Below are 11,504 nucleotides of genomic sequence, written 5' to 3'. Positions count from 1 at the left end.
CTCAGACCTGTGACGGGGACAAGGGGGCATCCTCTACGTCTGGAGGAAAGAAGGTTTAAGCATAATCACAGATGCGGATTCTTTACTGTAAGAGCAGTGAGACTATGGAACTCTCTGCCATATGATGTTGTAATGAGTGATTCCCTACTAAAATTTAAGAAGGGACTGGATGCCTTTCTTGAAAAGTATAATATTAGAGGGTATATTCACTAGTTTCCTTAATATTGTGTTGATCCAGGGAGCTAGTCTGATTGCCGAATGTGGAGTCGGGAAGGAATTTTTTTCCCCAATGTGAAGCTTACTGTTTGCCACATGGGTTTTTTTTGCCTTCCTCTGGATCAACATGTTAGGGCAGGTTAGGACAGGATATGGGTTGAACTAGATGGACTTAAAGCCTCCCTTCAACCTTAATAACTATGTTACTATGTTAACTTTTACACTTTGTCCCATTATGAGACAATCATTTTTTTGCAGGTTGATCACTTCTATAGCATGCAGATGAAGCAGCATCTGTATGCTATAGAAGCTGTCATTGCTGCACTTACTACACTGACCTGAGAGACTTCCTGATCATGCACTGCGCATGAAGTTTCTTAGCTGTGCTAATGCTGATGTCATCATGACGACATCGGGTTACCATGGCAGTGATCAGGGCCCCGCGTCATGCTGCGGGGTCTCCAATCCAGAGGCAGATGGGCTGTCAGCCCTCTGCCTGCTCCCAGAATGCTGCAATCATGTTGGATCGCAGTATTCCGGGGGTTAAAGTGCCACAAGTGGTCCGTGACTGCTCCTGGCAGTTAGTGCTGGGTGTCAGCTGTGAGAAACAGCTGACACCCGGCAGCGATCTGCCACACACCACCAACCTGTGCGGTCGATCGCTGAGACGTACTATTCCGTCCATGGTCAAACTGGCCCAGGGCAAATGGACAGAATAGTACGTCTGATATCAGAAAGGGGTTAAGAAAAAGCACAGTGCAAACATTCAAAAGCTAAAAGGGTTTTTCCCATGAACAAAGTACATTTAATCAGTAGATTTTGGAATAATAATAAGTTCCACAATTGGATGTAATTAAAAAAATGTTCCTGTGCTGAGATAATCTTATAAATGTGTCTCTGCTGTGTAATAGATGCCCCCTGAGGAAGCATTAAGCGAAACGCACGTTGGGGTCTCCGGTCTTCTACGTTTGTGCAGGTCTGTCTTGCACGTCTTTCCATAATCATTTCCTTATCGATATTTTTTGGTCTGTTTTGGGCAATATTTATGATATATTATGGCACTATGCGCTTTATGTAAATTATTATATGCCCTCGTGGATATTCGCTTGAAGATGTTATTTGTCCATATACTGTGGCATTGGACACCTTACAATTCATATTATATATATTTTTTCTATTTGTTATGAAGCACTACGCACTTTATTCTTAAATTTAACTTTTTCATCTATCATAATCTATGTAGTGTTTTATGGCCTTTGATTATTGGATTTATATATTTTTTTATGGGTTATTTGATTTTGGCACTTGCATTATATATTATTATTGGACTTTATAATATATATATATACGGTATATATGTGTATATATATATATATATATGTGTGTATATATATATATATATATATATACTTTTCTTACATGTTCTAACTTTACTTCAGGAGTTCATATAAACCTTGCCTTGCATTCCTGCATTGATGTGGCCCTAGGGTGTCGCTTCCCTTTTTATTTTCGTTTTTAACTATCTTTTGTGGTTATATGATTTTATTTAATATATACCAATAAAATTATTGTATGGTTAATATTGCTCTAGTATCCATTTTTTGGGATGTTTCTGCTATATAATGGCTGTCCCTACAGAAACATGGTCTGTATTTACCGCAGCTACTGGGGAAGGGAGGAAGCAAAAGAGAGTATACAGACATTACAGAAAGAGAGCACAGCTGATTCTTTCTTTGAAGTAAAACATTGCTTAAAAACAGGCAGGGAAATGTTTTACCTCACAGAAAGACTCAGCTGTGATCCTGTGCTGTAATGTCTGTATACTCTCTTTTGTTTCCTCCCCTGCACAGAATAGGTAGTACCATCAGACCTTGCTCCTGTACATTTATAAGATTAGCTCAGCACAGGAACATTTTTTTAGTCATATCCAATTGTGGAACTTATTCCAAGATCGATTGAATCAAATGAACTTTGTTCGTGGTTTTATTGCATGGTATCAAACATTGGTATCATAAAGCAATATCACTCTGAGTAATTTTCACTTTTCACATTTGTTTTGTAACTGAGGATTTGTAATTTCCAGAATCACGTTTGTTCTTTAAAGCAACAGCTGCTGTCAAAAGTTGTGTGCATTAGAAGGGGCATTTTAGCTAGAAACTACTCAGGATGATTCACGTCAAATCCCTTATGTGTCTCATGAAAGGACATCTGTTATATTGACTCATCTGTGTGCCAGGGTAAAACAGGAAGGTTTACACTACACAGAGCTCAACACAAACTTTCAGAGATTCAGGTTACATTTACTCTGGAAAAGTGACAGCTCCACTACAGTGCCTAAGACTGAGGCTGAGCAATCCTTTATCCTAATATCTCCAGGAAAAAGACTGACAGTAAATGCAGAGATCATGAAACAAACTAATTTAGTACTGAAAGTAATGTATAGCATATATATAAGGTAGTAATTAAATATCAGGAGTCTCTACATCAACCTTAGAAATCAATTTTCTTTCTAATATTCCTAATTCTTTTTGAAAAGTAAGAGGATTTAAATGTGAATTGAAACATAAAAACCTATGAACAAATGTCAGGAGCTTATTCCCATCCCAGCTGTCTTGAGTCACAAGACAGGGAGTTTTGAAGGTCCCTCCATGTATAGTTCCTAGTCATATGTAAAGGGATGGAGAGTCATGCACTCAACACTTTCCTTGACACCTCAACTCGTGTGCATGACCAGCTGACCACCCCAAAACACGTCTGTAAAACTTTCAACCAGTCGCTGCTGCTCTTCTTTTAGCTCCGTCACTCACCTCCAGTATTTTAATCTTTTTATATTGCATCCTTTCCTCATTGGGGGTTTAGTTTGATGTCTACTTCTCCTACCTATTTTCTAACCATTTACTGGTCTTGCAGTCATAAATAATAAGTGGATTTTTATAGATTGTGTTAAATGGTGGTGAGCAGCAAATATTAAATATTCGGTTCATACTAGGAAAAAGCTTTTCTTCTTCAGCTTCGTAACAAATTCAATTGAAAAAAATGTGGTTTTGATTTTTTGGAGAGCTGACCTGGCTACATAAAATTTCAGATCTTTAGAGGCTGCTCTTACTTTGTTATCTCTGCTGTATGGCGTAGACTCTGTCTTACCAGCATTGTTATCATGTATTACCATTATTAAAAAAAAAGATTTTGCATAAGTATATACCTGTAACAGGGCTCTATTGGCAAAGTCAAAGGATGACCCTACTGCTTAAAGAAAGGCATACAAAACTGAACTATGCCAAAGGTTACAAAGATAAATCACATTTTTGGAGGAAAATGATCTGTGTACAGATGAACTAAGGGCCCCGTTACACGCTTCAATGTCCCAGCGATCCCACCAACGATCCAACGTGGATGGGATCGCTGGGACATAGTTAGCTGATCGCTGGTGAGCTGTCACATAGACAGACTCACCAGTGATCAGGACCAGCGAGCACGCTGGTATCCAGGGTAAACAGCGGGTATCTAAGAGCCCCGCGGCTTTTAGATACCCGCTGTTTACCCTGGATGCCAGCTCCCAGAGTGGCTGATCGTTGGTCTCTCGCTGTCACATGCAGCGATGTGTGCCGCCCAGCAGGAGACCAACAATAGAATTATGGCCCAGACCATTAGGCAACGATTAACGATCAGCCAACTGATCGTTGCTACATGTCACACGCAACAATGTCATTTTGACACTGCTGCAATGTCACCAAACTGGTGACATTGCAACTATATCATTCACAATATCGTTGTGTGTAAAGGGGCCTTAAGTTTAAGTCAAACAAATGGGTTACACAGCAGGATAATGACCCAACACACATCAGAATGTGCAAAAAATGATTAAGATGGAAAAAAATCCATGTTTTAAACTGGCCTACAATGACAACTGACATAAGCCCAATTGACAATCATTGGAGAGAGCTAAAACCTGTTATTGGTCAAAGGAACCCAGCAAACATTCAAGATCTTGAGAGAATATTAGTAGAAGAAGGTACAGGTGGAAGAAGTTCACAGATGACTCCACAAAAAATTCTGTCGAGGCTGACAGTGCTTCAAAGGTTGAAAAGCCAAGTATTAGGGAAGAGTGCCTTTCTTCCTATCCTAATCATCGGGGCAGGAATATTGGATCAATTGAATGGAGGTCCTTTGGAGCCTAATTTGCAAAAAGTGCATACACCTGCAATAGGGGAATATATTACCGTGACAGATATGATTCTGCTATTTCTTTTGTGTGTATCCAGCAAGCATGCTCTTAGACTTGCACCACAGTTCTACAAATTCAACTGTATTTACATTTTATTGGACAATGGGCAGATGCTGTTGACATTATCAATACTTAATCTGTTTAAAGTGACGATCAATTTATTAGGCTCTTCATTTGATCTGTTTGACGGTTTAGATTTTCCAAAACGCTTACTTGCCTGATGCCATCAACTTGGCTGTTCTTTCGAAGCAGACAACTGTTATTTAAACGATGATTTCACACATATTAAATGTCTTGCCACAGTTGGAAACAGTGCTATTGCATAGCTCATGTGATCCTTTGCTGAGCAACAGAGAAAGTCTGGAGCTACCATGTCTCCATTAAAAAGTTCTCTTGTTACTACTTCACACAAGTAAATACTAAGGTATCAAAGGACAGCGAGTTTTACATTTTTGTGGATTCACATTTATTTTATACCAATTTGTTAAAAAACTAACAGTGTGGTATACATTTAATACCATTTTTATGATACAAGGCCATTTTTTATGTAGCTTTTTATAATATATAAAAATTAATTTGCAGAAAATGCTTGAAAAAGGAAGACAACTCCTTTTTAAATAAAAGTTCAACTGGATGTCAGCTGTCTACCTTGTGCACAGGACAATGGGTTAACTAAATAGGGTGCAATTTCAAAATATGATTCCTATAAATTTGCTATTTTTTAGTCTTCTGTTCTACTTTGATACAGTGATCTGATACAGTGGATATAAAAAATCTACACTTTCCTGTTAAAATGTCAGGTTTTTGTCATATAAAAAAAATTATACCATGAAGAACTATTTCAGATCTTTTTACAAGTTTCATATCACATATGTACAAATCCATTGAGAAAAAAAAATCATACAATATTTATTTTCAGAAAATGGAAAATGGTCAAAATAACAAAAAAAATGCAGTGCTTGCAGACCTCAAATAATGCTAAGAAAACAAGTTCATAATCATTTAGAAACAACAATACTAATGTTTTAACTCAGGAAGAGTACTGAAATCAATATTTTGTGGAATAACCATGATTTTTAATCACAGCATTCATGCGTCTTGGCATGCTTTCCACCAGTCTTTCACACTGCTTTTGGGTGACCTTAGGCCACTCCTGGTACAAAAATGTAAGTAGTTATTCTTTTTTTGATGACTTGTGACTATTAGTGTTGAGCGATACCTTCCGATATCAGGAAATATTGGATCGGATTGGATCGGACCGATACCCCAAAAATATCGGATATCGCCGATTCCGATACCGGAAACCAATGCAAGTCAATGGGACACAAATATCGGAATTAAAATAAACCCTTACTTTCCTTGTAGGTTAATTCTGCATGAAGAAAAACAACTAAGAATAATGTAGAATGTATTGGGGAGGTGGAGGAGACATTAAAGGCATAGAGGTTTAGCCCAATCAAATGGAACAGCAGGAATTAATTTTTTTTTTAAGACGTTCGGAGGTGCAAAGATATTGACTATGTTAAGCTTTTTTATATTTTGTCAGATATTTATGTTTCACTACTTCCATGCTCTTCACCTTCTTTGTTACTTCTCCCACACTTTCTCCTTCATCATCCTCAGCAGCAGCATCTTTTTCATCAACTTCTTCTTCACCTTACTCATCTTCTTCTTCTTCACCTTCTTCCTATTATTCTTTTTTTTTACATTCTTCATATTCTTCTTATTCAACTATTATTCTTCTTCATATTCTACTTCTTCATCTTCTTCATATTCTTCTTCTTCATCATATTCTTATTTGTGACAGGCATTCCTGTAGTTGTTATCTATAAAAGTTTGAAGATTACACCTTCCGTTCTGCCTGTCACAAAAGATTTACAACAGGATTTGTCCACGTTCAGTTTTGCCTGCAGCAGCAGGTATTTTCCAGGGGAACCATGAGGAGGAACAGACTCACCCCCATACACTGCTTAGTCGTCTTCTGCTTATAATTTAGATAATATTTTTTGCTCTGATTTTTAGTCTTATGCTTAATGCACTTCTGCTTTATGTTCTGCAGCTTCTTGTTCTTCTGCTTCTTGGTCTTCTGTCTCTTGTTCTTCTGTATCTTGGTGGTTGTCTTCTTGTTCTTTGTCCTCTTGGTCATCTTCTTCAAGGTCATCTTCTTGGTCTTCTTTGGGGTGGTCTTCAGGGTCGTCGTCTTCGGGGTCTTCGTCTTCTTCGGGGTGGTCTTCAGGGTCGTCGTCTCCAGGCTCGTCATTTTCGGGGTTGTCGTCTTCTTCGGGGTGGTCTTCAGGGTCATCATCTCCAGGGTCATCGTTTTCGGGGTCGTCGTCTTCTTCGGGGTACTCTTCAGGGTCGTCGTCTCCAGGGTCGTTGTTTTTGGGGTCGTCGCCTTCTTCGGGGTGGTCTTCAGGGTCGTCGTCTTTAGGGTCATCATCAGGGAGATCCAGAGTGATTACCAAAAACCATTTCAAAAAGCTTGAACTTGGAAATGTAGCAGAAGGTACAAGAAGGCTGAGGAACTGCTGAGAACCAGCTAACGGTACTGGAACCTGGATGGGTAGCCAAAGGTACAAGAGCCAATGGAACTACCGAGGACCAGCTGATGGCACTGGAACCCGGTTACTAAGCAGGAGGTACCTGTGCCAGAAAGCACTACCAAGGACCAGCAGACATTGGTGGAACTCGGATACCAAGAAGGAGGCACCTAAGTCAACGGCTCTGCCTGGAACCAGATAACGTTACTGGAACCCAGGGGGACATATTCAAGATTGACTTCCAAAGAACCAGCTAATGGTACTGGAACTCAGATAGGCAGCAGAAGGTACACATGAAAAAAAAAGTTGCAATGCCGCGAGCCGGCAGGAGTTACCGAGCTTGTCCTTTTGGCACTACGGAATCAGCCTTCATTGCCAGATCCCGCAGCCCACATAGGAAGCACCTAAACTCCAGGCAACATAGAGTCGGCTAACCTGACCGCAATACGACAGGACAATGTATTTCAGGCAAAGTGACGTTGACACTACCCGGAAACAGCTGGCGTGCTGGAACCAGGCTGGGCAGGACGGAGTACCCGTGCCAAAGACACTTCTGAGCAGCAACTGGCGGTGTTGGAGCCCAGGGATTACAGTAGAAACAGAGTGTAGCCAGAGGCCTAATTGAAGTAAGTTTAAGATCTGTAGTAGTGAGAATGTGGACAGAGCAGGCGAAATTGCTGGACACACAGCAGGGGATCAGCTGACGTTACTGAACTACAATAACACTGGAACAGGTGTTGACTGTGCAGACGGCACTTCTAAGCAGCAACTGGCGGTGTTGGAGCCCAGTGATTACAAGAGAAACAGAGTCTAGCCAGAGGCCTAATTGGAGCAAGTTTAATATCTGTAGTAGTGTGAATGTGGACAGAGCAGGCGAAATTGCCGAACACACAGCAGGGGATCAACTGAGGTTACTGAACCCCAATAACACAGGAGCAAGTGTTGACTGTGAAGACGGCACTTCTGAGCAGCAACTGGCGGTGTTGGAGCCCAGGGTAAATACTAGAAACAGAGTGGAGGCAGAGGCGTAATTGGAGCAAGTTTAAAATCTGTAGTAGTGTGAATGTTGACAGAGCAGGCAAAATTGCCGGACACACAGCAGGGGATCAGCTGACGTTACTGAACCCCAATAACACTGGAGCATGTGTTGACTGTGCAGACGGCACTTCTGAGCAGCAACTGGCGGTGTTGGAGCCCAGGGATTACAGTTCAGGTGGTAGAAACATGAATACAACAGGAGACCTGGATACTGTTGCCAACCAATTATTTAATCTGGAAGAGGACAGGCAAATTCCTGCAAGATGCAGGCCTTGTTCATTTTCAGAAAAGTAAGCCGGTCAACGTTATTGGAGGATAGTCGCATGCGACGGTCTGCTAGTACACCACCTGTGGCACTAAAGACGCGTTCCGATAATACACTAGCAGCAGGGCAAGCCAACACCTCCAATGCATACAGGCTAAGCTCTGGCCATGTATCCAACTTAGAGACCCAAAACTTGAAGGGGGAAGAGCCATGTGGGAGTACACTGAGAGGGCAAGACATGTAGTCTGTCACCATCTGACCGAAACGTTGCCTCCTGCTGACTGGAGCCGTCTGTGATGGTGTAGACATTTGTGGCGGGGACACAAAACTTTGCCACACTTGGGCCATACTGGTCTTGCCTTGTGCTGAGGTGCTGCTTCTGCTTCCTCTTTGTGCAGAGCTTCCTCCACTGCCTCGACACACTGAGCTGCCTTGTAAAGCACTAGCAGCACTGCTCTCGGGTGGAATGGAGAACATGATGGAATGCACCAGTGTGTCTTGGTACTCCCGCATTTTACGCTCCCGGTTCAACGGTGTTATGAGGCTTTGTAAGTTGCCCTGGTAGCGAGGATCTAGGAGGGTGTACACTCAATAATCAGCTGTGTTGAGAATGTGGGTGATGCGGTGGTTGTTTCTCTGGCCCTGCAGCATGAAATCAACCATGTGCTGCAGACTGACAACTGGCAAAGAAACGCTGTCCCCTGCTTGAGGCGTCATCTCTGCCTGCTCTGCATCACCCCACCTTCGCTCTACATACTGACTACTAGAGCATTGTGTACCTCCCTCCTCTGAACAGATGTCTTCCTCCTCCATTGACTCCTCCTCATCCTCCTCACAAAGTGTCCCCTGCCTAGGCCTTTGTGAAGAACCATGTTGCGCAGACTGTCCAGAAGCAGATGGCATTTGGGACTCCTCATCCTCCACCACTTCCACAACCTCCTCCCTTAATGCTTGCAGTGTTTTTTGAAGCAGGCAGATAAGGGGGATAGTCATGCTGACTAGTGCATCATCTGCACTTACCATCCGCGTGTAATCATCGAAGGCACGCAAAACGTGGTAGATGTCATTCATAGAGGCCCACTCAGTGGTGGTGAAGTGTGAACGGTGCGCAGTGTGACTTGTTTGCGCCTGATGCAGCTGGTACTCCATTACTGCTGCCTGCTGCTCACACAACCTCTCCAACATGTGTAACGTTGAATTCCACCTGGTGTGTAGGTCACATATGATGCGATGTTCCGGAAGGCGGAATCGGCGCTGAAGAGCTGCAATGCGCGATTTTGCCATGCTGGAATGCCGCAAGTGAGCGCACTCTAAGCGGACCTTGTGCAGCAGTGCATCAAGATCCGGATAGTCCCTCAAAAAACTCTGCACGACGTTGAGCACATGTGCCAGACATGGGGTGTGAGTGAGGTTGCCTAGGCCCAGAGCAGCCACCAGATTTCTGCCATTGTAACACACTACCATGCCTGGCTGGAGATTCGCTGGCACAAACCACACGTCGCTCTCCTGCTTGATGGCATTCCAGAGCTCCTGCGCTGTGTGACTTTGATTCCTGAAAGAAATTAATTTCAATACGGCCTGTTGACGTTTGGCCACGGCTGTGCTCATATCAGTCGTAACAGGTAAGCGTTCACGGGTCCATGTGGAGGTAGATTGTGACGGCTCCTGCAGCGCTGATTCAGAGGAACTGGAGTATGAGGAGGAGTCAAAGTGTACAGACTGGAATCCTTGGAGTTAGCAGAACACGTACAGCGCCACTCTCAAGATCTGTACCCGGCTCCACAACATTTACCCAATGGGCAGTGAGGGAAAGATATCGTCCCTGTCCATGGTTACTGGTCCACGCATCGGTGGTCAGGTGCACCTTGCTACTGACAGCGTTTAATAGCGCATGTTTAATTTTTCCCTCCACATGCTTTTGCAGGGCAGGGACGGCTTGCCTGCTGAAATAAAAGTGGCTGGGAACGTTGTATTGTGGGACTGCCAATGCCATGAAGTTACGGAAGGTGTCAGTCTCCACCAGCCTGAATGAGAGCATTTCAAGGGACAGTAGTTTTGCAATGCCAGCATTCAGAGCCGGTGCTCGGGGGTGGTTTGCCAAGTATGGGCGCCTTTTCTCCCTGCCTGTTCTAATGATGGCTGTAGACTGGCCTGGGAGTGTGAGGATGACAGGGAACGTGGTGCTGTGGGTGGAATGACACTGTGTCTCTGTACAACCGTGCCAGAGGTTCTTCCATGGCGATCCTGTGAGGAAGCCGAACCAGCTGTGTGTGAGCTGGAGGAAGAGGCTACAACACGAGCTGAAGAGGTGGTAGATGGCGCTGTAGGTTGGCCTAGGTCTTCAGTGTGTCTTTGTAACTCCACCACATGCTTGGTCCGCACATGTTTCCACATATTTGTGGTATTGAGGTTGCTGACACTTTTCCCTCTTTTCACTTTCTTATTACACAGCTTACATTTGACAAAGCAAATGTCATCTGCAACTATGTCAAAAATGGACCAGGCACTGCAAGTCTTGGGAGCGCCCGTTTTGGGTTTTGGAAGAGGCATGCTCCTAATGGGTGACAAAGTGGAGGCTACAGGCAACCGAATCTGCCCCCTCCCTCTCCCTCCTTTTTTGGCCGTTTGGGGAATCTCTTCCTAAGAAGCTGCTCCCACCACCTTCCTGTACCTCACGCCATGATGGGTCAAGGACCTCATCATCTTCACTAACCTCTTCAAATGACTGCTTCTCGACAGCACAGTATGCACCAGAAAGTGGCACCTGAGTCTCATCATCAGATGCGTACTGAGGTGTGCTGACCATAGGCACTGGCCACCCGCCTCTTCAGATTCAGAGAGACAAAGCTGTTGCGCATCACTGCATACTACGTCTTCTTCAAATTCTCAAATGCTGCTTGGCTGACCCCCTCTTTCCAAGCCAACAGATTCAGAGAACAGAAGTAGAGATGGCTCCTGTCCAGGGCTCTCTGACTGCCTGGGCAATTTGGCAGGTGGTGAAGAGACAGATGGGTGCTCTTCAGTGCTCTGGCCCTGAGAGGATCTGGAACTAATTGAAGTTGTTGCGTTAGCTGCCATCCATACGAAAACGGCTTCAATTTGTTCGTCCCGCAGCAGTGGGGTACGGCGAGCTCCTACAAAGCTGCGCATAAAGGACTGTTCCCTGGTAAAACTGGGGGATGCTGAGTCACTGGTGCCAGTAGCAGGCACAGAATCCCCA

The sequence above is a fragment of the Dendrobates tinctorius genome, unplaced genomic scaffold (genome assembly GCF_039654945.1).
Source record: "Dendrobates tinctorius isolate UK_male_01 unplaced genomic scaffold, ASM3965494v1 ptg000191l, whole genome shotgun sequence".
NCBI lineage: Eukaryota > Metazoa > Chordata > Amphibia > Anura > Dendrobatidae > Dendrobates > Dendrobates tinctorius.
Note: the sequence above shows the minus strand (reverse complement) of the source record.